At 38.8% G+C, this 26,033-nt stretch overlaps 2 long non-coding RNA genes across 2 annotated transcripts in view; one reads left to right on the top strand and one right to left on the bottom strand.

Annotated features, from left to right (window-relative positions):
• The window catches only part of LOC139998816 (uncharacterized), a 76,827-nt gene that overhangs the window by 34,111 nt on the left and 16,683 nt on the right, over positions 1-26,033 (top strand). The window lies entirely within an intron of this gene.
• Positions 20,825-26,033, bottom strand: part of LOC119718637 (uncharacterized) — a 40,187-nt gene continuing 34,978 nt past the window's right edge. The window contains exon 4 of the long non-coding RNA XR_005269772.2: positions 20,825-20,963. This is a non-coding gene — a long non-coding RNA (uncharacterized lncRNA). The remainder of the gene's footprint in view (positions 20,964-26,033) is intronic.

A 26,033-nucleotide genomic window follows, 5' to 3' on the forward strand; every position in this document is an offset into this window, starting at 1 on the left:
GACTCTTTGCTGCACCAGCAAGTGTCACTATGGTCTTTGCTATATAGCAGCAGAGATGAGAATGTGAGTTTTGGAGCATTAAAGGGGAAAAAGAAAAAATAACTAATCATGATTATGAATGTTGCTTTGCTACACCTCTACTCTACCTGGAGTCAGTAACCCTGACTTACAAAATCCCTGTGTTTTCAATGGCAAGATGACCTGAAATAATTTGTTAAATCACCCTGGAGACATTTTAACGGTAGAATCATGTGACAAGACCTAATTGTGTTTATTTTTGTTGTAGTTGTTCTCATTAATATGATTGCTGCTTGTAATAATCATGGATTACATTTCAAGAATGTCTTTGTGAAACCAAATTTTTGAATTCAACTTGTCAGATTTTCATATTTGGGATTAGAAGTAGTATATTGCTAGTTCTTTAGTTAAGAATTAAAAAATGAAATATTGATTAATTTAGAAAAATGAGTGAAATGAAATCTGTGACTATGATTTCCTCTTTCCTCTGTTCTTTCAATGTTGTTGAATATTTTGGCACCCTTTTCAATATAGTTGATGTTAGATGGGCAAGTGTGAAATTGGAAATACATGTACATTGGGGAAATGGAAGAACATCAACATTTCTGTTACTGAAACAAAACTAAATTATTATGACAAATATTATCTTGTATATGGAAAGGAAGCAAGGTTGTGTTTTCTTCTCCAAGTGCCTAGCCACAATTCCACATTCCATAAAAAGGAAATTTAGCAGCCTGTCCATGACATTGAAATGTTAAGCTCTGAAACTAATTTTATTTTCAGGAGACATACAGCTCATTAAAAATATTAAAATGCATTTCTTCCTTACCTACCTGAAAATTTATTTTTAATCTTGTGCAGATAGCTGTTCCAGGTCATCACAAAAACCTAGAAATTACACCTAAAATGCCTAGTAACTCCTGTATACTCATGATTGATGTTTTAGCTGAAATTCTTAGCTTGCTGAAGCAAAGGTTTTTCACCAAGCAGGGATTCTGCACTTTATTTCTTTGTCATGTGCCCTGTACCTTTTTCTATACCTTGTCAAGTGTTCTAGGAAGTGTGGGAGAGTGGGAACAAAAGAAGGGAGGATGTCAGCCTAGGTAACACAGTATGCAGTGGCTTTGTAAGAGGAATGAATAGCTCAGAGTAATCAGACACTCCTCAGCGAAGATTTGGATGTAGGAAGCATTAAACTGAACTCCCTCCCACATGCAAAATTTCCATTTGTCAGAGAGTCTGACCTGCACATGAGGTTCGACTTTCAGACAGTAAGCAGTTCAGATAAATGGAAAGACATAAATATATACATTCTTACTTCTTTTAATTTATTCTTTCTTGCTGTAGCCATGAACAGATGCAATCCTTCCTTCACTAAGTAGACAACAGATTAACACTGACCACAAGAAGAATGACTAACTTCAGGGAGGAGAATTAGAATTGTTTGACCTATTGTAGTCTCTTTTCATCAGCTATATAGAAAAGAACATCATATCTCAAAGTTCTTATTCCCTCAGGTTTCTTTCACTTTGATAACATTTCTGCATGGGTACAATAAAGGTCTCTTTTTTGGTTAGCTCCTTTTTCTCCCTTTATTTCTACTTGTCATTCTTGACTTGAGATCAAGATCAGGACAACTAATTAAAATCTCACTGAATCCTAGAGAAGGCAATATTTTTGTCTTAGCCACAAAGTTTCTCATTTCCACTGTATTTCCTGAAGTGTCTCAGAAAATATCTGATCTGATACTATAGGTTGAAAAGTAACTAGTAAAGCTAGTTAGGTAGTTTTGGAGAAACATCTACAGTCATCCTCTATATTTCCATTTTTTTCACTACTACACTAAACTTAAAACTTTTGCTAAGCCATTCCACTGGTATTTCTCCTGCCAACAAAATAGCAAAAGGTAAACACTGGCATTAACTTCTTCTGGATAAAAATGTTTGGTTGTGGTTCAGATTTGGATATTTAAGCAATACATATAGTCCATAAATGGACTACTGTAATGTTACTAGTAATGCTTGTAACGTGCTACTAGTAATTTACTTGCTACTAGTTATGCTACTAGTAATTTACTTGATTTAAAACAGTTCCCTCCTAAAGATAGGAATATATAGTACTGTCAGCTGAATCTGAATAAAGGAAAGGAAATTTCCTATACCTTTTCAGAGAAGTTTCTACAGATTTTGTAGATATAAGGAAACATTCAAATAAGACATATGAAATGTTTTTCACATGGTAGAGGACTTGAATTCAAATAAAATTTTCTTTCCACCCTCTTTTAAAAGCTTCCCTTCTAATAGAATGGGTTGTTGCTGTAAACAGGTGTACATTTATAACAAGCAGAAAGAAGCATGAATTCATTGACATTATGGTCAGTATGTGGAGGTCATTTACTTTGGAGGTCATCAAATTCTGGCTATTAGTCCTATTAGGGAAAAGCCTTGGTAAAATTAAGTGTTATCACAGAATATCTAAAATTGATTCCTTATTTTAGTCTCCTGCCTCCTGACACAAGTAGACATTTGCTCAGTGTCCCCCACAACTTTACATGCTTTAATACTATTTGTGCTCCTGCTTTGAAAGAGAGGACATAAAATGATTAGGATCTGCCTAACCCCTGAAACTGTAGGGATTTTGACTTCAGTTCTCTTAGAGCAATTCTAAATTGATATGAGCTGTCTGAGACACCTGAACTTTTGAATTAGAATAACTAAATGTGTTTAAAACCTCAGCTCAGGCTACACAGACACTTTTCCCTCAGAAACATGACACAACATCAGTACTTCTGGGTATAGTGTACCTTGGATCACACAGCTTATATGATTACTTATACGGTCCCAATATGGCTTATTTTTCTGCATTAGAAGCTTATTGTCCATGGTGAGTTGCAAGTCAAAGGAGTGTCACAGCATTTATTTTTTTTTACCATCATATTTTCCTAATGCATTGTATGTGACCTTTAAAAAGCTGCAGAAAATAAAGCAGTTTTTCAACTACTTTGTGCTCATTGTACAAGCTGGGTAACAGTTTTATGACTTACCTTTCCTCTCTGAGGACCCAGGGCTCTGTGGCAGCTGTAATGGGTTGACAGAACTTATTTCCCGCCATGCAACGTTCCCATTGTAAAGTCTTAAAGTCTTATGACAAAGAGAGAGAAGAAAAATTATCTTTCTCTTAATAACTGAGATTGGCTCCAAAAATCTGGTCAGCTGGCAAAGACAAACTTGAATATGCTGTCGGCCAGATATGCCCAGCTGTATGCATACCACCTGCTGATCCATGTGCTGTGTGGGCAGGCTGCCACTTACATTGCTGACAGTGTGTTGAGATGCATAACAGGATATAACAGTCAGTCATAAAGTTAAGAAGTTTCTCTGTTTCCTCTAATCACAGACCTTTCTTTACTGATTGACTCTTGTTTTGTTTGAGGTCCTTTCTTCTTTTCACAACCATCACTTTACAGCTCTGAGTACCAGCTTTTTTTGGGACTAATTGGAAGTCTTTAGATGTTTCAGAACATACCTGAATAGTTTCATAAAATCTTGCTTCACACATTTGGAGGAGGGGAACAGTTCTGACACATCTGTCTTGCACATATTCATCATAACCTAACATACAAAAAGCACTGGCAGTCAAAAAAGTAAGAAAACATTAATCAAAACTTTCAAAAATGTTTGTCACTGCCCTTGACTCACATAGTGATTGATGTTCTCTTACCCCCGTATCTCCTAATCACATGGTGACTTATGAGCAGAGTTATACTTATGAAATTTCCTGGCTATTGTCAGCTTGTCATGACCTGACATTTTAAATTTTGTTTCTTTATAATTACAAGTGAGGTCTTAACCTTCTTTGGGTATGGCAGTATTCCATGAGGGGCACATTACAGAAACATCTAGAATAAATCAATTTGATAGAGTTTTGGAGCAAATGAAATTACTCTTGAGATACTCTAACTGTATTAACAACTATTCTGCTTGTAGAAGAACCTTTAAAATAAAGAGCAAATGCTATGTCTTACTAAGGCTAACTTTGGGAGGTGGTTCTGTTGGCTGTATATATGCATATAGCTGTACAGTTTGCTAGTAAAGCATAGGTCTAATCTATCAAGTTGTCAAGACTGGATATATTGATGCAAATGGAGAAGAAATACACTAACATACCATTGTTTCTAAAGGCCAGTCAAGAAATGATTCAACAATTGCCATTGAATGGCAATTTATAGAAATTCTGTGAAAGAAGGCTAAACTTCACCCTTCTGAATTCCCCCCCTGATTTCATAGGCTCACGTATTGGAGCTACTTTGTGATGCACAAGCCATACCCCCAAATCCCTTGCCTCAGAGATGAGTATCTACTTTAAGAATAAGTTCTTACTCCAGTTCTCAAAGGCTCGAATTACTCGGGAAACATGGTAATATATTAGTTTAGATGGGTCCACTGAGATAGGTAAAAGAATTAAGACTTTTCAGATGACTTTTGAGGGTACCTCTAAATGTTATCTGTGTTATGTAAGCAAACTCTGTGGACCTACAACCTTGTATCCAAGCAATGATATATCAAAAACCTACATAGGATAGTTATGTGGATTAAAATAAGTGAGTTTTTTTCTTTTCTTCTCTCATTTATTCAGATAATCTAATAGCAATACAAGTATGAATGAATTTATTTCAGGATTAATTCAATTAATAGCCAGCTTAAGCTAAACCAAGGTAAATTCCCCTTACACTGAAATAGGAGAGTATAAAGCAGGTTTGTCCTGGCTTAGCTAATTCATTCCTAAATATACTGAAGCAATGTAATGTAACCAGCACCAAAGATACATGAAACCATATTGGAGGTCTGCATTTTCTTTCACAAGTGCAATAAAAACTGTCCACCATTGTTCCTACCAAATATCTAGAAGTCATCTGAGTGCAAAATAATTGCTAGCTTGAAAACTTTCAGTGAGCAAATGCTGCTCAATAGACAGAACATATGACAACTAGCCAAATCTTGTAGGGGCTTGGAGTGCTTAAGTCCTTATTACTGGTAAAACTGTGGTGATAAAGAAACATTGTTATAAAACTAAAGAACTATTCTTAAGAAATACAAGTATTATACCATGTTCTCCAGAGTAGCAAATGGAGTTTCATAGCTGGATCCTTTTTTATTTACAAGTTGAAACTTCATGAAGTGCTTTAATCATTTTTTATATATAAAGCAATATTATGCCATTTGGTTCTTAGGAATCTCTGCAATAAACATACTAGCAGCTCATTAAGTATCACTAAACACTTCTGTATTAGATAAGAGTTATTTCATATTTTGAATAGCTAAATGGGCACAGCATGCCTAAGTGACTTGTATAAGATAATACATCATGTCAACAACTTCCGTGGCAAGCAAGCAGAATAGCAAGTCTTCTCTTTGCAAAACAGAGGATACTAATAGACTTTCATAACAGGAACACATTCTTTTTTCTAACCTCACGTCCAAATAGAGTAAATCTACTGTTTAACTTTGTTGGCTCCTTTTGACTAATGCTTAGAGGACCACATGTATGTCACATACAGAATATTTCTGGAAGATGAAATCCCTACCAAGGTAACAAGTGCCAAATAAGATATATTAGTCAATTAAAAAAAAAAAAAAAAAAAAAAAAAAAAGATTAGAAAGCAGGTCCTTTTAATGTGATTTACAGTAGGCCGAAGTTAAAAAACAGCAAATGAAAGGAAAGAAAATTACACCATGAGCAGTAAAGACCACTGTTTTTATGGTATATATTGGAAAATGAAGGACAAGCAATGAGTAGGTATTGGCCATGGCCTGTTAACATTGTTTCCCAGGGGAAATAGTCCAGTGTTTGAAAGTGTAAACACCAATGAAGGAAGGAAACATTTATTGTGGTCAAAGGCTCAAATTCAGAGACAATTTTCTGATTGTTTTTCTCTGCTTTCCACTGCTCCATGTGAGTCAAAAGGACTTTCTGTGGTGTAAGCTATTGTTTGGCATGTATGAGAATGCAGGGATTAAGGAAAGGAAGCATGGTCAATTAATAACAATTCTTGACAGGACAAATTAATGAGGCCTAACATATGACTATTATTTAGAAGTTGCTGCTTATAAAAGGAAGCTAAACTTGATATAGTTTTGTTGCTTGCTGGAGCACAAGACCACTGGGAAAACCTAAATTCTGTTCTCATCTGTGCTGATTGGTAACAGTGATGTCATTGTACCTCAGATTTCCCACCTGAGGAATGAGACATGCTAGTAATTTCCTCTGTAAATTAAGTAAATTAAAAAAATGTTATGTAGTGGGTAGGTATCATTAAAGAAGGGAAACACGATTATTTTCAGGAACTATAATAAACCCAAACACAAAATGTTACTGTTGACAAAGGAGATTTCTACTGCTGTGAAATACAATCTACTTGCACAATGTCTTAAAAGCAGGAAGTCTCCCAGAGGTAATGCTGATAAAGCATGTGCATAAATAGCATGTTAGTTTAGCTTCTAGTCTGTGGCAGGTTCTTAGACCCTTCATAGATTCACAATCAAAGCAAAAGAATTAAGGATGCTGGTTTGAAAAAGTTTATCTGAAATATGTTCTCTGGTTATGTCTGGGAGCTGGAGAGGAGTGGGAGGAAAAGAGGGTGTCAACATTGTCCCATTTAAACAACCCACTTTGTACTCCCAGAAAGGCAAGTGGCTTGCATTTTGAATTAGTTCCGTGCTACTAGAATAAGAAGATAGCATGGTTTGCTGCAACTGAAGGCAGCACAAAATAAGCAATCTATATATTGAGCTGTTTTTCTTGTTTACATGCTGTGTCATTTTACAAGGTAGCAAAATACTGTTACAGCTACAGCTTTGTAATTAAGTGATTATTTTACACACATCTGCATTACAGCATCTGTATTACATTACATGACTGATAGGCTGATGGCTTGAATTTATATTGAAATATTTTAGTGCCAGATTGGTGTTAGTATATTAGGAATTTGGTGATAAAAATTGTTCTAATGTGTTTCTGTTAAAATCTACTAAACCTAATCAGTTTCATCCCAATAAGAGCTCTCCCCTGGCACAGTAACATTAAATAATAATGATGATAATAATAATTAAAATAATAATTAATAATAATAGAAAAATACATTTGCCATGGAAGAAAAACATATGGGTAATGAACAATCTTTAATCTGTGATCTGATGTTTTCTGTTCTGCTTCCTTAACTGAATTTCACCCTGCTCTTCCTGAGCCAGTAGGACAAAGAAGGAACATGGAATGGTTGCCTCAGCTGCTGAGCAGAGAGGATGCTCTAGAGCTAAGATGTGCTAAAATAAAATCAAACATTTATAGGATGGCAGATTGCTGGCTCCTCTGATCCAGCAAGAATTGCTGGCATGAGATGGAGGAGGTACTGCAACTTGAGTGCCGTAAAGCAAGACCTGGAGAAGAAGGTGACAATGGCAAAAGGTAGTTTTTTAGAAGCTTGTACTAATAGCTTGTGTGTAGAGCTTGATCATTTACAGCCATCAAGAGAAATTTGAGACAGCAGTTGAGCCTGTCAGAGATCCAGTCTTTCTTTGTAGGATGAAGTAATAGAGGAAGAAGAGGAAGAAGAAAACAGAGGGTAAAGGAAGCTGGAGATAACGTTTGGAATGGGGAAGATGAGATTATCAGTGGCCAACACTGCAATTCTATCTTGGTACCTCAGTTGACCTAGTGCCTGGTTCTGCATGACTGTGGACCATCCCTGGGAGATACTGAATGTTGTTAGATATCACCTGAGGTGTTAAAGTCTGTCCCAGAAAGCTGTTTGCTCTATTCCCAGGACAGGGTCTTTAGACTCTAAAGTATTAAAAACTGTCTCTTAGCCTCAATAACATCTTTATGCAATATCAATTATTAATAATAAATAAATTCCCTTAGCATTCCTATAAAGAAAAGAAGCTCTTTGGAAGTTTTAAGCATTTTTTGAGCAACCTCCTGTTTCTCCAGAAAAGATCTTGTACACGCATCACAGTATTTGACTTATTTAAGTCTGTGAATCTTTGACATTTTTACTGCTAAAATACAGAAATATAAATTATGATAAAAAAAAAAAAAAAAATTAATCCCTTTCCTTAAATGTCACTACCTTCCATAGCATATGTCTGTTTGCCAAGGGACTGAATGCTGTTCTTGGTAGCATTAGAGATGTTTTTCAAATACTAGTTTGAACTGGCTGTATCAGTTGGTGTGCCTCTTCTTTCAACGTAAAGGAAATTTCAATTTCTATGCATAAGATAAGAGGGCATTATAACAATCCATTAACCATTCACAGCTTATTTGCCTTTTCATAGGAACTTAAAGCTGTCATCACAGTTTAAATTGGATGATATAAGGTGTAGGCTTTTTTTTTTTTTCCTTTCATTTTTTTTTTCCTTTACTTTTATAATATGAAAGACAATTCCCAGAATAACAGGGAAGTTGCTGCATAGAGTCAGGGAGAGTGGGGCAAGAGATGATTTTTCAAAAGTCTCTTCATTTACCTCTGATTAATGTCACCAAAATGAAACTTAAACCTTCATCTCCCCTGTATTAGATTTATGTCTTTACTTGAGGTTTTAGTCATGCTGGTGTAATGATTGTGTTTGTTTCAACTAGAAATTTCATCCTGGATTTGAGAAAGTTAAAATTGCAGCAGTCATATGAAAGATGAAGATTTAGTGAAATCTCTGTGGTACAAATAATTCTGTCTTGATCTCATAACAGTATTACAGGATGTTATTTGGTACATGGAATTTTTTGACTCTGTGAATATGAAGTTATCCATTCTGAAAATGCATTAATGGATCTTATCTCACGAATTTCAAAGCCATACCTCCTCTGTGACTGCTAGTAGTGAACTGTGCAGACTACATTGGAATGTAAGAAGAGACTGGACTGGAAGAAACACAGAGCTGGCAATTTGTCTTCTCATCATCACCAAGAGGAGCAAGGTCAAGGAATTTAACTCATTAACTTGAACAGAATGTATCAGAAGTATGTAGAAGACAGTTTATTGAAGTAGAAGAGGTTGTAACCATTGGGATATTATTGTTCTGAAACTAAATGATGAATCTAGAAGTCTGGGAAGCAAACTGAGTTTCATATCTAAATTGTTTTTAGACCAAAGGTGTCTTGGGAAAACAATGTTGAGAAGTGGAATAATGTGCCTCCCAGAAAGTTCAATTAAAGTCATAACATTTAGCAGCATGAACTACTTCAAAATTCACGTTACACCAATTTACAAAGTTTTGTCTCCCAATGCAGTGGGAAAACAATATGCAAAATATTTTATGACTGTGAAGGAAGCTTGAGATGATGTCAAAATAAAATGTAAATGGAGTGAAAAAGATTGTTGCCAGAGCTGGTCACAAATCTCAGAAGAGTAAGAAGAACTGAGTACCAAAGTACTATTTAATTTCAGTGAAGTATTTGCTTCAATTTGCTTCAACCTTTCTTGATGATTTTGTAGTGCCATAAGCATTTCCTGATCCCAAAGGAGTGGACGGTTAGTTTTGTGGCTGCATCTGCTAACCCAAATTGAGCTGTGAATTTGATACTTAGTTCTTGTTCAAATTAGGTTTTGTTGCTTTGAGAAGTCATGCAGAATTACCATGTAATTCACAGAATTACGTATACTAATATCTGGTTATGTAGAGTCATAAGAGATTATGAAATGATGACTCTGTACAGTTAGGTATGACAGAGTCTTTTCCAGAATAACTTCTTCCCCAATGCACATTTTTTTTTTCAGTCTTAGTGTTTTTGGATTTACCTAAATAAGGATACTAAACTGGTCAGGAAGTCAGCAGGAAGAGTTCACTGTTTATCTGCTGCTCAGGAGGACCTTTTGGAAAACTCAAAAGAGCCACAGACAAGGGTTCAGCAGTGAAGAAAGTGAGCCTATATATTTCTAATTCTTTTGACTGCCCAGGGTGCAAAGTCTCTATGAATGTGACTTAGTAATTCTGAAGAAAAGGCCCGGCAAAGTGTAGAAGTTTGGGGTGCACTGGGGAAGTTTGAGACATTGCAGAGCAGATGGAGTATGAAATAAAAGAAGTGATGTGGTGTGATTTTGCTATTGATGGAGTAAAGAATGGTAAATCCCATACACTGCACAAAGCATAAACTGTAAAACTTGCTGTCTCAAACAGCTAGTAGATGTGAAAGTTACACCTGGATTTTCTTAAGAACTCCTGCCTTGGTTTCAACATAGAGTTAATGTTGCAGGAAGCACGGCCGAAAGCACGACAGACACACAGTAGGGTCAGATCATGCTCCATTTTATTGCCCGAATAGCCTAACTTTTATAGAGAACTTAACAGGGGTGGACAGTGTTTCACACAAGATTATTGGTCAAAAGCACTCAGACAAACAACTGCAAGAAAACAACCCCACCTGCAAGAAAACAACCCCCTTGTGATTAGCAGTCACATAGACCTTGTCCTTGAAGCCAGCTACTGGTAACAATATTTTTCTGAATCCCTCAATTGGGCGATGTGGGAACACTGTCATGGGAACTTCTCATAGTTGCCCTGGTAGCTTGGTTTGCTCAGCTACAGCAAGCCATGGGATTTTTGCTGTTTCAAGAAATCCCTCAACAATTCCCCCTTCTTCTTTTGAGCAAACCAAGCCCGACACAGCAGTTTTACAAGTGACTCTTTAGCTATACTTACAACACACAACGATGATTACCATCACCATAACCCAAATCCTTAATCCCCTTGTGACTAAACCCAGCAACCATCTACACCTTGTTTCAAACAAGTCAGTGAACCATTGATTGAAAGGATTGATACCATACTGAATCTTTCTCATATGCTCTTTCAGGAAAGTAATGGATTTGTGAATTGACTCATTATGATCAGAAAGGTTTAAACAGTACATTCCCTTAAAGTCCTCACACCCATTCCTTTGAGCCAAAAGCAAGATGTCAATAGCAGCTTGATCCTGTAAAAGCAGATGTCGCAGACTATTTTGATCTGGTAACATCTCCTCAAGTATCTCTGTCATGGCATAGGCTTGCCTCTCGGCCCAGCATTCCAATTTTTCTAAGTTGTTACATGTGGCCGCAGATGCCACTCCAGGCACTGAAATTGCTAATGCCGCTCTAGCTGCAACCCCACACAATTCAACATTATCATTGCAATCCGATGCAAGCAATGCCCATTTATGTCTGGTGATCTCACGCAACTGTAACAAGCTAGGAGCAAATACAATGAGTTTATCTAAGTAACATGGACATCTGATAGCATTTGCAGGGATACCTTGCCAGGCCCCATCCCCACAAATCAGAAGCACATCAGGAGGTAAGGCCAAAGCTGCACAATTGTTCCAAACACTGTAGTTGTTACCCCTTGTCTCCATGCTACAAACCCCTAAACCCTGCTTAGCAGCATCATTGTAATCACAGGTGTTATTTGTGTTTTTGTACCGGTATGGCCCTTTCCCAGTTCCTGTAGCAGGATTCATCTGATAGCCACGGCTACGTTCACATTTGTAGCCACCCTTCAGGTTGATACAGATTTGACTACAGATACCAGGGTTTTGACATTCATCAATTCCACAGTTTCTCTTTTCTACAAAGTCAAACCCAGCTGGACAGTCACATTCATATATGTTGCATTCCTTCAGGGGCTCATCACCCCAGTCCTTGCAGTCTCTCTGCTGGTTACACACTTTATTGGTATCTATGCATTCTCCACTTCTGCACTTGAATTTGCCAGGTCCTGAGCACTGAATAACATCGTTACAGTTTGCTTCATCAGTGCCATCCAGACAGTCTCTCACACCACTGCACTGCCTTCTTCCGTGGACACAGTTCCCATCTTCACATCTGAACTGGTCTGGCCTGCAGGTCTGAGAAGGGCAGTTAATTTCATCACTTCCATCCTTGCAATCAGGATCTCTGTTACAGTCTTTTTCACCATCACATTTCCAGGACACCAGGATACACTGGGTTGACTGAGGACCACAGCTGATTTCATTTACCTGGCATGTTCTCATATAACACAGATCAGCAATCTCATCAGACCCATTTTCGCAGTCCGGATCCCCATCACACTGCCATCTGTTTGGCACACACTGACCACTGTTACACACAAAGTCAGATTCAGCACACGTCTTCTTCACACAAGCACTCTCATCACTGCCGTCTGAGCAGTCTTCACATTTTGCTCTAGCACTGTCGGCAGCAGTGCACAGGCAGGTGAGGGCGAGCAGCAGGCAGAATGCCCCACAGCGCGGCAGTGCCTGCCGCCGCCCTGCACCTATGTCACTTATACTACTCCTATTACCCGTGCTAGTAGTGTCAGTGGCATCCTCCTGGTACCGTTTCTGTCTTTGCCGCCCCTTACTCTCCCCCTTTTCTTTTTGCCACTGACCATTCACCACAAATGGATAAGACACATGATTACTAGTTAGGAAAGAGAGTGTAACGTCTGCTATATGGCTGCAGGCAGTGCCAGCTGCAATCCTAGAAGCTGTTTGTGAACGAGCCTGCCGGTGGTCATTTGGCAGTGTAATCTGCGTCTCTGCACTCCTGCCCTGCAATAGAGCTAAATCGTCATTAATAGTCCGTAGACTGAGGCAACCCCACGGAATGTTATCCAGAAACATAGTTATAACACCGATCTGGGGACGAATAGTCTTTTTTGCATTGCAAGATAAACCTCTTATAAAAAAAATGCCAAAGAGAAGCAGCACAGCCGCCGCTGCCTCCATGGTTACGTCAGACAGGCTGCAGGGTCCTGATGTCCGCCCCTCTGCTCTGTGCCGACTCGCCACACGGTGAGGGTCGGCTGCCGTTGTCCGCTGATGCCTCTGGTCTCCCATAGCAGCTCGATCTCGGATGTCCCGCATCACACCGTGATCACGTCAATTTCCCGCGGCCCTCCGCAATTCCACGTCTCGCCGCAACTCTTTTTCCCGCGGCCCTCCGCAATTCCACGTCCCGCCGCAACTCTTTTTCCCGCGGCCCTCCGCAATTCCACGTCCCGCCGCAACTCTTTTTCCCGCGGCCCTCCGCAATTCCACGTCCCGCCGCAACTCTTTTTCCCGCGGCCCTCCGCAATTCCACGTCCCGCCGCAAAACCCCGTTTCCCACCGTTTTCCGCGTCTCTCAGCGGGAGTACCGCGTCTCACCGTGAGGCCTGTGTACCGTGTTTCCGGGCCGGTGTCCGGTCTGCTCAAGCGCCGGTCGGATGGGCGCTCCGAAGTCCCGACGGCGCTCCGATGTCCCGCGCCGCTCCGATGTCTCAGTCTCGGCGCTGTGACCCCGGCGCTGGTCCCCGGCGGCACTGGTCCCGGCGCCGCGCCGATGTCCCGGCGCCGCTGGTCCCGACGCCGCTGGTCTCCTGGTCTACCTGCGTTCGGAGCTGCCGGCGCCGCTGGTGTCCCGCTGCGCTGCGATGTTTGCCCCGGCGCCGCTGCGATGTCCGTGCTCGGCTGCGATGTCTGCTCCGGTGCTGCGATGTCCTGCTCCTGTGCGATGTCTGTTCAGGTCCTGTTCAGGTCTCCCGCTGCGATGTCGTGTTCAGGCCCTGTTCAGGTCTCAGCCTGTTCGGGCGCCATATGTTGCAGGAAGCACGGCCGAAAGCACGACAGACACACAGTAGGGTCAGATCATGCTCCATTTTATTGCCCGAATAGCCTAACTTTTATAGAGAACTTAACAGGGGTGGACAGTGTTTCACACAAGATTATTGGTCAAAAGCACTCAGACAAACAACTGCAAGAAAACAACCCCACCTGCAAGAAAACAACCCCCTTGTGATTAGCAGTCACATAGACCTTGTCCTTGAAGCCAGCTACTGGTAACAATATTTTTCTGAATCCCTCAATTGGGCGATGTGGGAACACTGTCATGGGAACTTCTCATAGTTGCCCTGGTAGCTTGGTTTGCTCAGCTACAGCAAGCCATGGGATTTTTGCTGTTTCAAGAAATCCCTCAACAAGTTAATCATTTTCATCTATTTCAGGAAGCAAATGAACACAAAAGTATATTTGGACAATTAAAGAATGGTAAAATGATGGGACTATTAGGACAATTTGAAGTTCAATCTGATTCTTCTCAAAAATGCTGTGAAGATTGTAGACTAGATCTTCATCTGCTTGAAAATGAATAAAAAAGGTTATGTAAAATGATATCAACAAGGTTTCTAACTTGCCTTTCATTGCTTATCTGACCTAGAGCCATAAAGTGATTGAATAAACACATACAACAAAGTATAATACTTGCAAGTAACTCTCAGGAGATCCACATTGGTAATTTTGGTGATATATTGAGTGCCTTTCTAAGAAAACCCAGTAACCATCCTCACCTCCAGCTTTGATTTACTCCTTACATCTTCAGATAGAAGAAAGTGCGATACAGCAAACATTTATATACTGCTAGCATTTACCATCAGAAATGATAAAAAGGGGATTGAAAAATATTATGGTATCCTATTGAAACTGCTGTCCATGTTTGGCCTGATGAGAAATTGGAAAGGAACTCCATTTGACAAAAGGAGGAATTAAATTCCCTTGGAATATCACTACCGGAGGGTGTCCTTTCTAAGTATCTCCATCCATTTTGTTCTGTGCTGCATTAGGTCCTACATTCCTGCTCTGTGTCACCCCAATCTATTAGTTATTATTGGCTTTTGCACTCTAAGAATTATTCTTTACAAGATCTTATATTTTAAATAGGCTGCTTCGGTCAGTCTTCTTACAGCTAAGTCTTGCATAAAGCTTGTAGATACCATTGCAATCAGTATAACATCAGGTTGTTTACACATGAAAATACAGAAGGATCCTAGAAAGTATGAAAATGCAACTGGTATGTGATGTAGCTCTGGCTGAATTTAGCAGAAATATAAATGATATGTTGATGTACATATGAAAGAGAGAACTAGAAGGAAACAGAGCTCCATAGCAGAAATTGGTCTTTAGCTGACCTGTGTAATGCTATGAGAAATCTAGCCTTGCAGCCAAATTGGATACAATTCAAAGAGAGTTTAAATGAGCCAGCTCTCTGTTGGTACTGGCTGAGAAAACTGTTGAAGTATTACCTGCATCGACAGTATAGCAAGAACAACAAAAATAAATAAATAAGTCAACAATACATTGCAATTGGAAGCTGTGATAGCCTTAGCGGTGCATGACAAAGTTGTCTTATGGCAGAAGCAAAACAAAAACAAAAACAAACAAACAAAAACAAACAGAACAACAACAACAAACATAGAAAACCTGATAAAAAGTGTTATCCTAGAATGAACTTCCAATATAAAGGAAGATTCTTTTGAGTATGCCTAAGAATGTTTATCTTTGGGAATTGAAGAGATCAATATTGTTCCTTTGAAAACCTTTTTATTGCATGAGAAAAAATAAATTCATTTGCAGAAAAACCATGTATATATAGCTTTGTATTCACCATGGCTGTAGTTGAAGGTAGTTTGAAACCTCCAGCTGGATTACAGATTCTGGAATAGCAAAAAAAATTATAAGTGAAATTACTGAGCTAGAGGTACACAACTAGAACAACTGTGAAATTTTCTGAGTTGTAGACAGTGTAGGCTGTAAATGGTAGGCCTTACTGTATGTTTTCTCTTGATTTTCAGAGTTGCTTGTCATCCCCAAGATATTTGTACTGAAAGAGAAAAGTGTTCTAAACTGCATTTTAAGGACATTATACAAATTAAATAATGTTAACTGACACGTCTGAGGATTATCCTTGTTTTCAAATTCCCTTTGAAAAAATCTGCATGTAAAGTGCTAAGTAATATGAATCACATTAACTAAACTGTAGGGCATTATGATATATTTAATATTTGGAATGATATTCAATAGGAAAATACATAACATGCTTAAGATATATACTTTCAGGTTCTATTTGTATAAAAAATTTGGGGTACATTGTATTTTTATTTCTGATTGATTTCAGATGTATGATATTGATACACTTAGAAAGGAATTAAAACTTTCAGGCAAGGGCAACAGACCTTTGAGTATTCATCCTATAAATTCATGAATTAAGATGACAAGAGATTAAGTAGGTTATCCAGATTGGGTTTGTAATACAAAGCCATTTCATTAATATAAAAGCTTCTTTCAACCCTAAAATGATTTACTAACATTTTTGCAAAGCAAGCTGTTGATTCTTTCTCAGTTGGTCTGTTTTAGCAATGCCATCACATGTTGTAAAAGGCTGGGTAAAAGGCAGGTCAGTTAAATGTAGAATGTCTTACAAGTAAGTGCATTAAAAACATAACTCAGCGTTACCTGCAAAACTGGAACTTTTTGTGGCTCTTTCCCCCTCCACTGACCTCTTCTGTGCAGTATAGACACTTCAGAGCATCCCAGTGAAATGAAGTTCATATCTGGCTGGAAACAAGACATGCAAGCTTCATTTGAATTTCTACTGGTGGCAATGTAAGGACATACACCACTGGGTGGTTATTTTCCAGATTCCAGAGAAGTGACATGCACATGAACCCTCCAGCAGGGCAGATATCGCAGGCAGAAATCATAACTCCTATACATTTGCATTTGCTAATATAATTCCCACTTACAGAGCAGAGTATGTGCTTTAAAAGAGGCTATATATCACAGTGATGTTGTGATAAGAATGAGAGTGAGTTTTGTTAATTTCCCATTGTGTAGCTTTAAAGTTTTTGTCTCATGTGCCTTGTATTCTACAGGTTTAGGGACAGCAATATTGCATTATGTATGACCACATGCCCACAAAGTAAATTTGCAATTCAAGCACCTGAGCCTATTTTTCAAAGCAGCTGGAAACAGGGATAAGCAGTTCTCACCTGATGACCTCAGTCTTAAAGTAAGGTTGTTTTGTCATACCTAAATAATCCTTTCCACCTCCCACTGATGTCCTGAAAATGATGAAACCTCCAAGCTCCATGAGTGGCTCTCTTCCATTCTTTTTTTTGTAGCAGCCTATCTGACTATGCTGGAGTGTTCTGCATTTCAAACTGCTCCAGAGGTGAAAGCATTCTAACCTGATTTTTATAAAAGTCTTTAGAAAATTGGTATTTGGTGTTACTATAGTACATAGCAACTACAGTAAATTCTGACAAACACTTAGCAGGGATTAAACATAACTACTTGAAATCAGTTTTCATTGCCACCTGTTCTCTGAATAAGAGGAACTGAGATGACTGAGGTGGATATTACAATATGTATAATTCTGCTTCTTGCTTGGAACTCTACATGATTTGTTGGGTATATAGTAGATTGGATCCCAACATTAATAAAATATGGAATCTAAGTGCAAGAATTTGTTCACTGCAAGAGCTATTTGAACATGTCTGGTAATTAGTCACCCTTTTCTTCAGTGGAAAAGATTCAACTTAATTTGCTATTGATAGATTGCTGCCAGGAATGCCAGATCAATAATGTAAAGCATTATGGGATCATAACAAAAGGCACAAAGCTTAATAAAGGCAAGGTTCATAGTGTGTTTTGTTATAATCCTCCTCTGTGGATTTGGTCTTCTGAGATGTGACATCCTGTTTGTACACAACCAAAAGCAGAATAGCCTGTGTTGACTGACAGTATAGATGGTTACTTCTTCAGATTGCTCAGCTAGAGAGAAAAGAATTGATCTAGATCACCCAGAAACAACCTCAAGTTTCCTGTGCAGCTCAGTTAATATACAAAACTATAGTTCTAAATTCTGTGTTCTGCTATACAAAACAAGATTTTAAACTGGGCATGAAGATGATGTTATCATTTTCATTATGCCTTTCTAGTATGATATAGTATCCAGACAAACTGGAAGATGGAATCATCCTGCCCCTAAGAGTGCAATGGAGTTTTATGTTGCTAGACTTCAACTGAGGGTTGCCAAAATCAATCTAATTTAACTGAGAGATCTGTGTCTAACATGCACTATAATGCTGAAAGCAATAATGTCTGAAGTCCAATATATAATATAAAGCACATTAGTTTTGTGTATAAACCAAGTATTTAATGTATGAAATATCAAAATCAACTGGAGTTTGTAATAAATAAATAAGTTCATCCGTTGAGCTATTTGCACTCTGTTTCTACCCAGGTTTTCTTTCAGGTAGGATGTTCCTAATTATTGCTTTTTTACTACAAGACAGACCAGGAAACAGAGATACTCTGATAACACTGCTGTCAGTAGCCATCTCGGCCATCTGAAATATTGGCTTGAGCTCACTTTGGATTTATTTATTTAGAGGAGAGAAGGAAAAAAATAGAGCTAATACCATCATAGAATGAGTGTTTCAGCCACCTATCTATATACCTCCCAGGATAATTCAGAGACCTTTTTGTTTTGTAATTTTTATTTCTGTTTCTGCCCTTTCCCTGTGGTAGTTACTCCTGTTCATCTCTTGGCTGATCCCCAGTATTATCCTTTCCACCCAATGGATAAGAATAAAACTTGTAGAAGACAGAAGGCTCATTGGATCAGGTTTTCCTTGTTTTTAATGATTATTTATAGCACTTTAATTTCTGTAATTGTTGGTCTCTTATAACCCAAATTTCAAGTTTATAAAAAAGCATGGTTGTTAGGAGTATAGTGATTCTGAAATCCAAATAACAGGAAAAAAAAAAAATCCAGTTTTCCTAGCAAGCACACTTGAAAATCAAAACAAACAAACAAACAAAAAAGTATTTGATAAGCTGTTTTCAGCCACCTGCCAATTTAAAAAACAAAAACAAACAAACAAAAAAACAAACAGCATTTCTGTCTTTCTGTTTTACATGTTATTACACTGAAATACAATTACCATTACCATTGAGGCATGCAGAGTTCCCAAGAGAGACCAAATTCCTATTGTTCCAAGAAGACAACCAGCTCCTTAACAGGGAGCTATAACCTTATTTTTAGGCTTGGCTCTGCAGCAGCTTTCCTAAATGACTGCAGGCAATTTATCTGATTCTCTAAGACTAAACTGCCTATCAGGAAAATAGGAATTACATTTCTGCTCTTCAGCAGTTCTTGGAAAAAACAAACAAACAAACAAACAAAAAAACTGATAGAATATCTCTAATAATATCTGAGATTTGGTCAAAATTTGAGATATGATCTTTTCTGGCTTTGCATCAGTGGATTTAAGTCTATTTGGTGAGTCATTTTAAAGCTCACTTTCTGAACCAGATGTCAGTACACTAAGTGCAGTAATGTAGCTCTGAATGGCACTGACCAGACTCACCTGGACTTTCGACTCCACACTCTCTTTGTGTGACCCAGGAGCTCCATTTAGCTTGGGTCTGAGCCTTCTGTTTTTGTGTAAGCTATGCTGTAAATGTGCCTGCCTCTAGGTCTGCGTCTGCATTTGTTTCCTAGGGGGTCCTTGGGCCTGTATTGTAGTTCTGTCTCCAGTCTCATCTCTAGCTTAATCTTCTACTGCTTTGAGATGGGTACTCCAGATTTGCTTCATCATCTTGTTTTGTATGAAACTGTTGAGAAATCAAGTTATCAGCTCCTGGCTCTGTGAACTGTGCTTATGGGACTGTGCTCTGGCTGGTGAGGAATTGCTTGTGTTGTAATTTCTCATGGCTACTGGTGTGCTCACCTTCTTGGAAGAGTCCTCCTCTTGCTGCTCCCTGATGCCAGGTTGTCTGATGCATATACACATATACAAATATATACATGTATGTATATAGATATATACACATATCTAGTGTAACTACTAAATGAACCATCTCTTATCAGATGTAATCAAATCAAGGGTGTTATTCTAGATCTGTATGATGAGCCAAACTTTTTATCCTAGAATGCCTGTCAACGTAAAGTAGTGAAGTGGCCAGTAGTGACTTCAGAGAATGATGTCAGGTATGCCGTCATCTTGGAATCTACTATACTGGGAGGGAGGGGGATGACAAAACCATTGTCTAATGTGACAGTGAGTGTTAAAGCAGCGTAGAGTGATGTACATGCATGTGATGTATGTGCATAACTCCATTAGAGCTAATGGGTACAGCCTACTAGAAAAGAAGAGGCTATTTCTGTAAGTGTTGTAGACTAATAAAAATGACATTTCAATTTGGATAGCCAACCTTCAATTTAGGCAGTAAGTGCTTCAGATGAATTTTTGACAGTTCCAGTGCCATAATTAACTTCAGGCTCAAATGGATTAGTTTATGCTATTTCCATAGTTCATTCCCATGATTTAAGACCTCCCTTCTGTTCTATGACTTCGGGGGAACATATTTACTTGCATTTAGAAGTGTTTTTTTTTTTGTTTGTTTGTTTGTTTGTTTGTTTGTTTTTTTTTAATAATTTTATTGGTGTACTGTATTAAAAGAATGCCTGTATTAATTTAAAGCCTTGAGTCCCATAACTTATACTGAATTTCTTTACTTTTTTAACCAAATATTTTAATCATGATTGACACATTAGGCCTTTTGCCCCCTGGCAGAACAAACTGGAATAAGTTCATGCAAATTGCCAACATTGTGCATAATCAATAGAATTGCTGGCCAAATGCAATGGCAGCTGAAAGCCATGTGAAGTAACTGAGAGCTCTAAGGGCTGCAAGAAGACCCAAATTATTTGATGGCAGTAATGTTACACAGCTGTTACCAAGGGCAAGAACTGCTTTGATAAACTTGACTTTCAGATGCCAAAATTAGAGCTAGCAATTTCAGCCAAACCAAGCTGGAAGCCAAAGATAGCTGGGCACTGTCCCAAACTTACAATAGATCCTGAAGTCGGATGTTCTTCTACATTGTCATATTACATCCCGAAGAAACTTGAGATCATGTTAGTCATTGGAACACAAACCTGCCACACCAATATCCAGCAGTATACTTCCCACATTTCTCCATCTGGCTTAATGGGGAAGCAATTGTTAACTCATAAAATCATTGGATTTGTGAATCTTTGGGCACTGTGGTTTACTCCATGGCACATTCCAGTCTTAGGTCCACATGTATGCTTCCTGGCTGCATCCTTCCTGCAAGGCAAGATGGTCTGAATGTGAACTGAATTCTGGTTCTGGAGTTATTGGAACCTTCAGGGAGCAATGGGTGGAGTACACCATACCTTTATCTCTGCCTGTACACCTAGCTCACCTTTCAAAGGACACCAGAGCAAGGAGAAAGGTGGTGCACGTCTGGGACTCAGGGTTCTGTTATTATCCAAATGAGTAATTGGTGTAGTGCCTGAAAGCTTTATAGTGAAATATTTCTTGCTTTTTTTTCTCAATTCCTATCAATGATCTTAAATATTTTCTTTTTTTTTGGTCTTTTTTTTTTTTTTCTTCTCCCTGATGAGGTAAGATCCTTTATTTAAAAACAAAACAAAACAAAAAACACAAAGAGAATTACAGATGACCTATTTAATTCTCCTTGATGCTTCTCTGACCTTTGCTGATTTTGTTTACATAACAGACTTCTGTGAAATGCCAGTTCTTACATTTAACTCTATTTATGTTAGCCATTCAACTAATGAGAGTGCTTGGTTTGTGATTTTAATGTTGTATTGCAACTACCATTCAGACAACAAAAATATCACTTTCCAGACTGCATATGCGTTGTGGATTAAGTAATAGTTTTTTTGTGGTGCATTTTGTGGACTTGATTACTTTAGCATTCATGGCAGTAATTTTTAATCATTTTGATTATGAACGCTCATGAATCTGTTTCACAATGTCAGTAAATCAAATCAGGGTAACAATTCTCAGCTTCTAAATGTGACCCCTTCTGTAAGAGAGAGCAGTTTATGGAACATCAGCTCTGTCTTTCATTTACACCTCAGCAGTTTAGACAGCCATTGGGCTAACAGAGGGTCATCTTAGGAGAGTACTTCCTGAGATCTTTGCTCTCTTTGTCCAGCTGAAAATCTGTCCCTGATTCACTCATTGCCTGCCCATGCTGAACAGTGGTATGATCTCTGGATAGTTCCAATGGATATCAGTGGGATTTCTTGAGGAGTAAAGCATTATTTAACACGACTGTGGCAGAATGATCAGGCCTGTAGGAAGTTAGCATTAAAATGTACCTGTTCTGTAAAATCTTTGTGGTAAACTTCCACAGGGACACGTGCTACTGATTTTATAAAATACTGCACAAAATAGTGTTTGGGGTAAAAACCCCAAGTCTTTAGAGTTTTATAAGCTAAAATCACATGTTTAAAAATTCAGGTTGGATGCATGTAAATGTATAATTTAAAATTGCCCATTTAAACTACTTGCTGGGGTGCCTGTTCCAGTGCCAACAACCCTCTCAGTGAAGAACCTTGTCCTTGGGACTTTTAAATCCTAACTGGAAATTACTGGGGATGGTTAAAATGGGTTATATGCTAGGCTTTTAATGTCTTATAAGTTCATTCTCATGATGTGGTTGCTAGAATAGCTGTGAGAGAGGGAAGGCAGGACTGAAATGAAAAGGAAAATGTCCATGAGTTGCCTGTGTGGTGTCAGTTCCACCATTGCTGTCAGCCGATGTTCATTAATTTATTAGGGGCAAAAGTATTTCTCAGAGTGAATACAGGGCATATAATGTAATCCTTAGAAGTTTTTGTATGTCTGGATGTATTTGAACAAAGATCTCCAGTCCTATCAGATACATGGCGCTAGAGCAATGGCTGATGTAAATCAGTGAAGCTCTGGTAATTATGGACAGAATTGAATTTTTTTCTAACTTAACATCACATGAGAGAGTAACTCAAATTCAAACACTATGGATATTGTTTCTTCTTTTTAAGGAAAAATAAATCTATATATTCAGCTGTAGTTGAACATGATGGCTTGTATTATGAAGACATTTTGTCTTTTAAAATCCTATGTTAATATACATGTATATGCAGAAATCAATCAACTTAAATATGATTTACCATTGTTTATAGTACAAGTAGTTAAAGGACTGTCTGTTTTCTTCTGGTAAATAATGTAAATGACCAAAACATTAAATCTTACACTGTATCCATTAGCAAATCAAGCAGTTAACTACTAGCAGTTTAATCCTCAGAGCAGTTTAAAAGCTTTTCCATTGTTATTAACTACACGTTAGCAAATAATAACGCTTAATGGTGAAAGTAATCAATATCCCAAAATACACAAATCTGTGTAACATAAAAATGTTGACATAACTTCAAAATATCTATGAGTGATAGTTGCATTACAGAAAAAAAAGATATATAGGACCTCATTAATAAGTCTTTTGGAAGCTAAGATCTATGACATGAGGCTGGCAAGGTGGAAAGGAATAGCTAGCTGTGATCAAATGCCAGGTAACTGAAGTACTGCTGATTGAAAAGATTCCCCCAACCCTTCCTTTCTTCATGCTATGAATAAGGTGGGGAACTCAGTTAATGCTGAACAGGCCAGGATATCAGGAGTGTACATATCATCTCCTGATGAGTATTTGTTTTCAATTCAGGGTAAATTCTTTTGTGAAAGGAGATTGCTGTTCCTGATGATCTTACTTTGAAATGTTTTTCAAAGTTATTGTTCAAATATTTTGCTCATAAAAGCTATCAGCAAGGAATATTTCTGCACTTCATTCATCAATCTTAATCCCTCATTGCATAGCAGACACCTACTTCTCCCTTTCATCTACTTCCCACTCCAATACCTGGCAAGAGATAGTATTTCATACCGAAAAATATCCATGTGGAGAAATGCTCAAATGGACACCTAGATGTATGCTGTTTCTTTATTTTTTTTCCAAGATTAGGGCATGAAAATGGATGGTAAATGTTAAGCAAAGTTAAAAACAGATTTATAGAGGATTAAAAGACAGAAACGTTAAGATTAGACTGAACTCATGCTTAGAGAGATTAACAGACTTTCATTAGTCCTTTGATCTCATTTGTGTTGCTGTAAGGATCTCTAGGGTCAATGCTATGGGTGATTATCACTGCTTTAAATTATTGTTCAGATTTGCAGTAATGGATTACATGCAGAAAAATGGTCTGCTGTGGAAATTGCAAGGATACCCTGCTCATTTCAGCCTTCAATTTTAAACTGAGGAACCAAATCCGAGCAAAAGCTTTCCACTTAATTAGCCTGGAAGAGAAAGTTACTACCCTATGTGAACAGAAGTAATTGTTTTTGCTAGCTTACACAGTGGGTGAAAGCTATGATTCTATATCTGCTTTTGTTGCATGTAAACAGATGATCCAGGATTTATGATGAAAACGTAATATTTTTTGGATGAACCTGACCAGTGAGGTTGGCTGGCTTTTATGACCATTGCCTTGGTGAATTTCACCTGAGAGATGGCAGTATTTGAACATGCTTCCCACAGGACATAAGCTGACAGTGAGTGATATCCCGACCTGCTGGGAATTGACAAAATGTTACTAAATTAAGTCATTTACAATAGCTTTTCATCTGGCCCAGATTTAGCCACTGATAACTGCAAAGATACTTCATGATTTACAGAAGTGACTTCTAGGCAAATGGGACAACTGATTACAGGAAATTAACTATTTTGTCTTTCTGTCATTTTGCTGTTTACTTCTCCTTTCATTCTTTATAAACATATTTTGCCAATTTTTTCCTCTTTTTTTTTTTTTTTTTCCAGGCAAATGCCTATGTCTGATCCATGCTGTAAAGTGTATATGCAATATGTGGTACAAATTATCCAGTCTTTTCCTCCTTTTTCGACAATAGCTCAGATAACCATGTGATATCTAGCCATTAAGGAGGCTTTTATTTAATGATATGCTGTTCATATTTTGAAGCTGTGAAACCACAAATTTGAATCCCTGGCAGGATCAACTTGCCCTTCATCTTTCAGAAGTAGAGAAATTGAATTCCATGTCGTTTAGTCTGCAATTTGTTTGGATGAGACCTCATTATACTAAGGTCCTGCTGGTTTTATATAGATATTAGATTCATAACCTCCACCTCAAGGCTGTGGATGTGGTCTACCTTGACTTCAGCAAGGCTTTTGACACCGTCTCCCACAGCATTCTCCTCAAGAAACTGGCTGCTCTTGGCTTGGACTGGCGCACGCTTCGTTGGGTTAGAAACTGGCTGGATAGCCGGGCCCAAAGAGTTGTGGTGAATGGAGCCAAGTCCAGTTGGAGGCCGGTCACTAGTGGCGTCCCCCAGGGCTCGGTGCTGGGGCCGGTCCTCTTTAACATCTTCATCAATGATCTGGATGATGGCATTGAGTGCACCCTCAGTAAGTTTGCAGATGTCACCAAGCTAGGTGCGTGTGTCGATCTGCTCGAGGGTAGGAAGGCTCTGCAGGAGGATCTGGATAGGCTGCACCGATGGGCTGAGGTCAACTGTATGAAGTTCAACAAGGCCAAGTGCCGGGTCCTGCACCTGGGGCGCAATAACCCCAAGCAGAGCTACAGGCTGGGAGAGGAATGGTTGGAGAGCTGCCAGGCAGAGAAGGACCTGGGAGTGATGGTGGACAGTCGGCTGAATATGAGCCAGCAGTGTGCTCAGGTGGCCAAGAAGGCCAACGGCATCCTGGCTTGTATCAGAAACACTGTGACCAGCAGGGCTAGGGAGGTGATCGTCCCCCTGTACTCGGCTCTGGTGAGGCCGCACCTCGAGTACTGTGTTCAGTTTTGGGCCCCTCGCTACAAGAAGGACATCGAGGTGCTTGAGCGGGTCCAAAGAAGGGCGACGAAGCTGGTGAGGGGCCTGGAGAGCAAGTCCTATGAGGAGCGGCTGAAGGAGCTGGGCTTGTTCAGCCTAGAGAAGAGGAGGCTTAGGGGTGACCTTATTGCTCTGTATAAGTACATTAAAGGAGGCTGTAGAGAGGTGGGGGTTGGCCTGTTCTCCCACATGCCTGGTGACAGGACGAGGGGGAATGGGCTAAAGTTATGCCAGGGGAGTTTTAGGTTAGATGTTAGGAAGAATTTCTTTACTGAAAGGGTTGTGAGGCACTGGAACGGGCTGCCCAGGGAGGTGGTGGAGTCACCATCCCTGGAAGTCTTCAAAAGACGTTTAGATGTAGAGCTTAGGGATATGGTTTAGTGGGGACTGTTAGTGTTAGGTCAGAGGTTGGACTCGATGATCTTGAGGTCTCTTCCAACCTAGAAATTCTGTGATTCTGTG

Source organism: Anas platyrhynchos, chromosome 16 (assembly GCF_047663525.1).
Source record: "Anas platyrhynchos isolate ZD024472 breed Pekin duck chromosome 16, IASCAAS_PekinDuck_T2T, whole genome shotgun sequence".
NCBI lineage: Eukaryota > Metazoa > Chordata > Aves > Anseriformes > Anatidae > Anas > Anas platyrhynchos.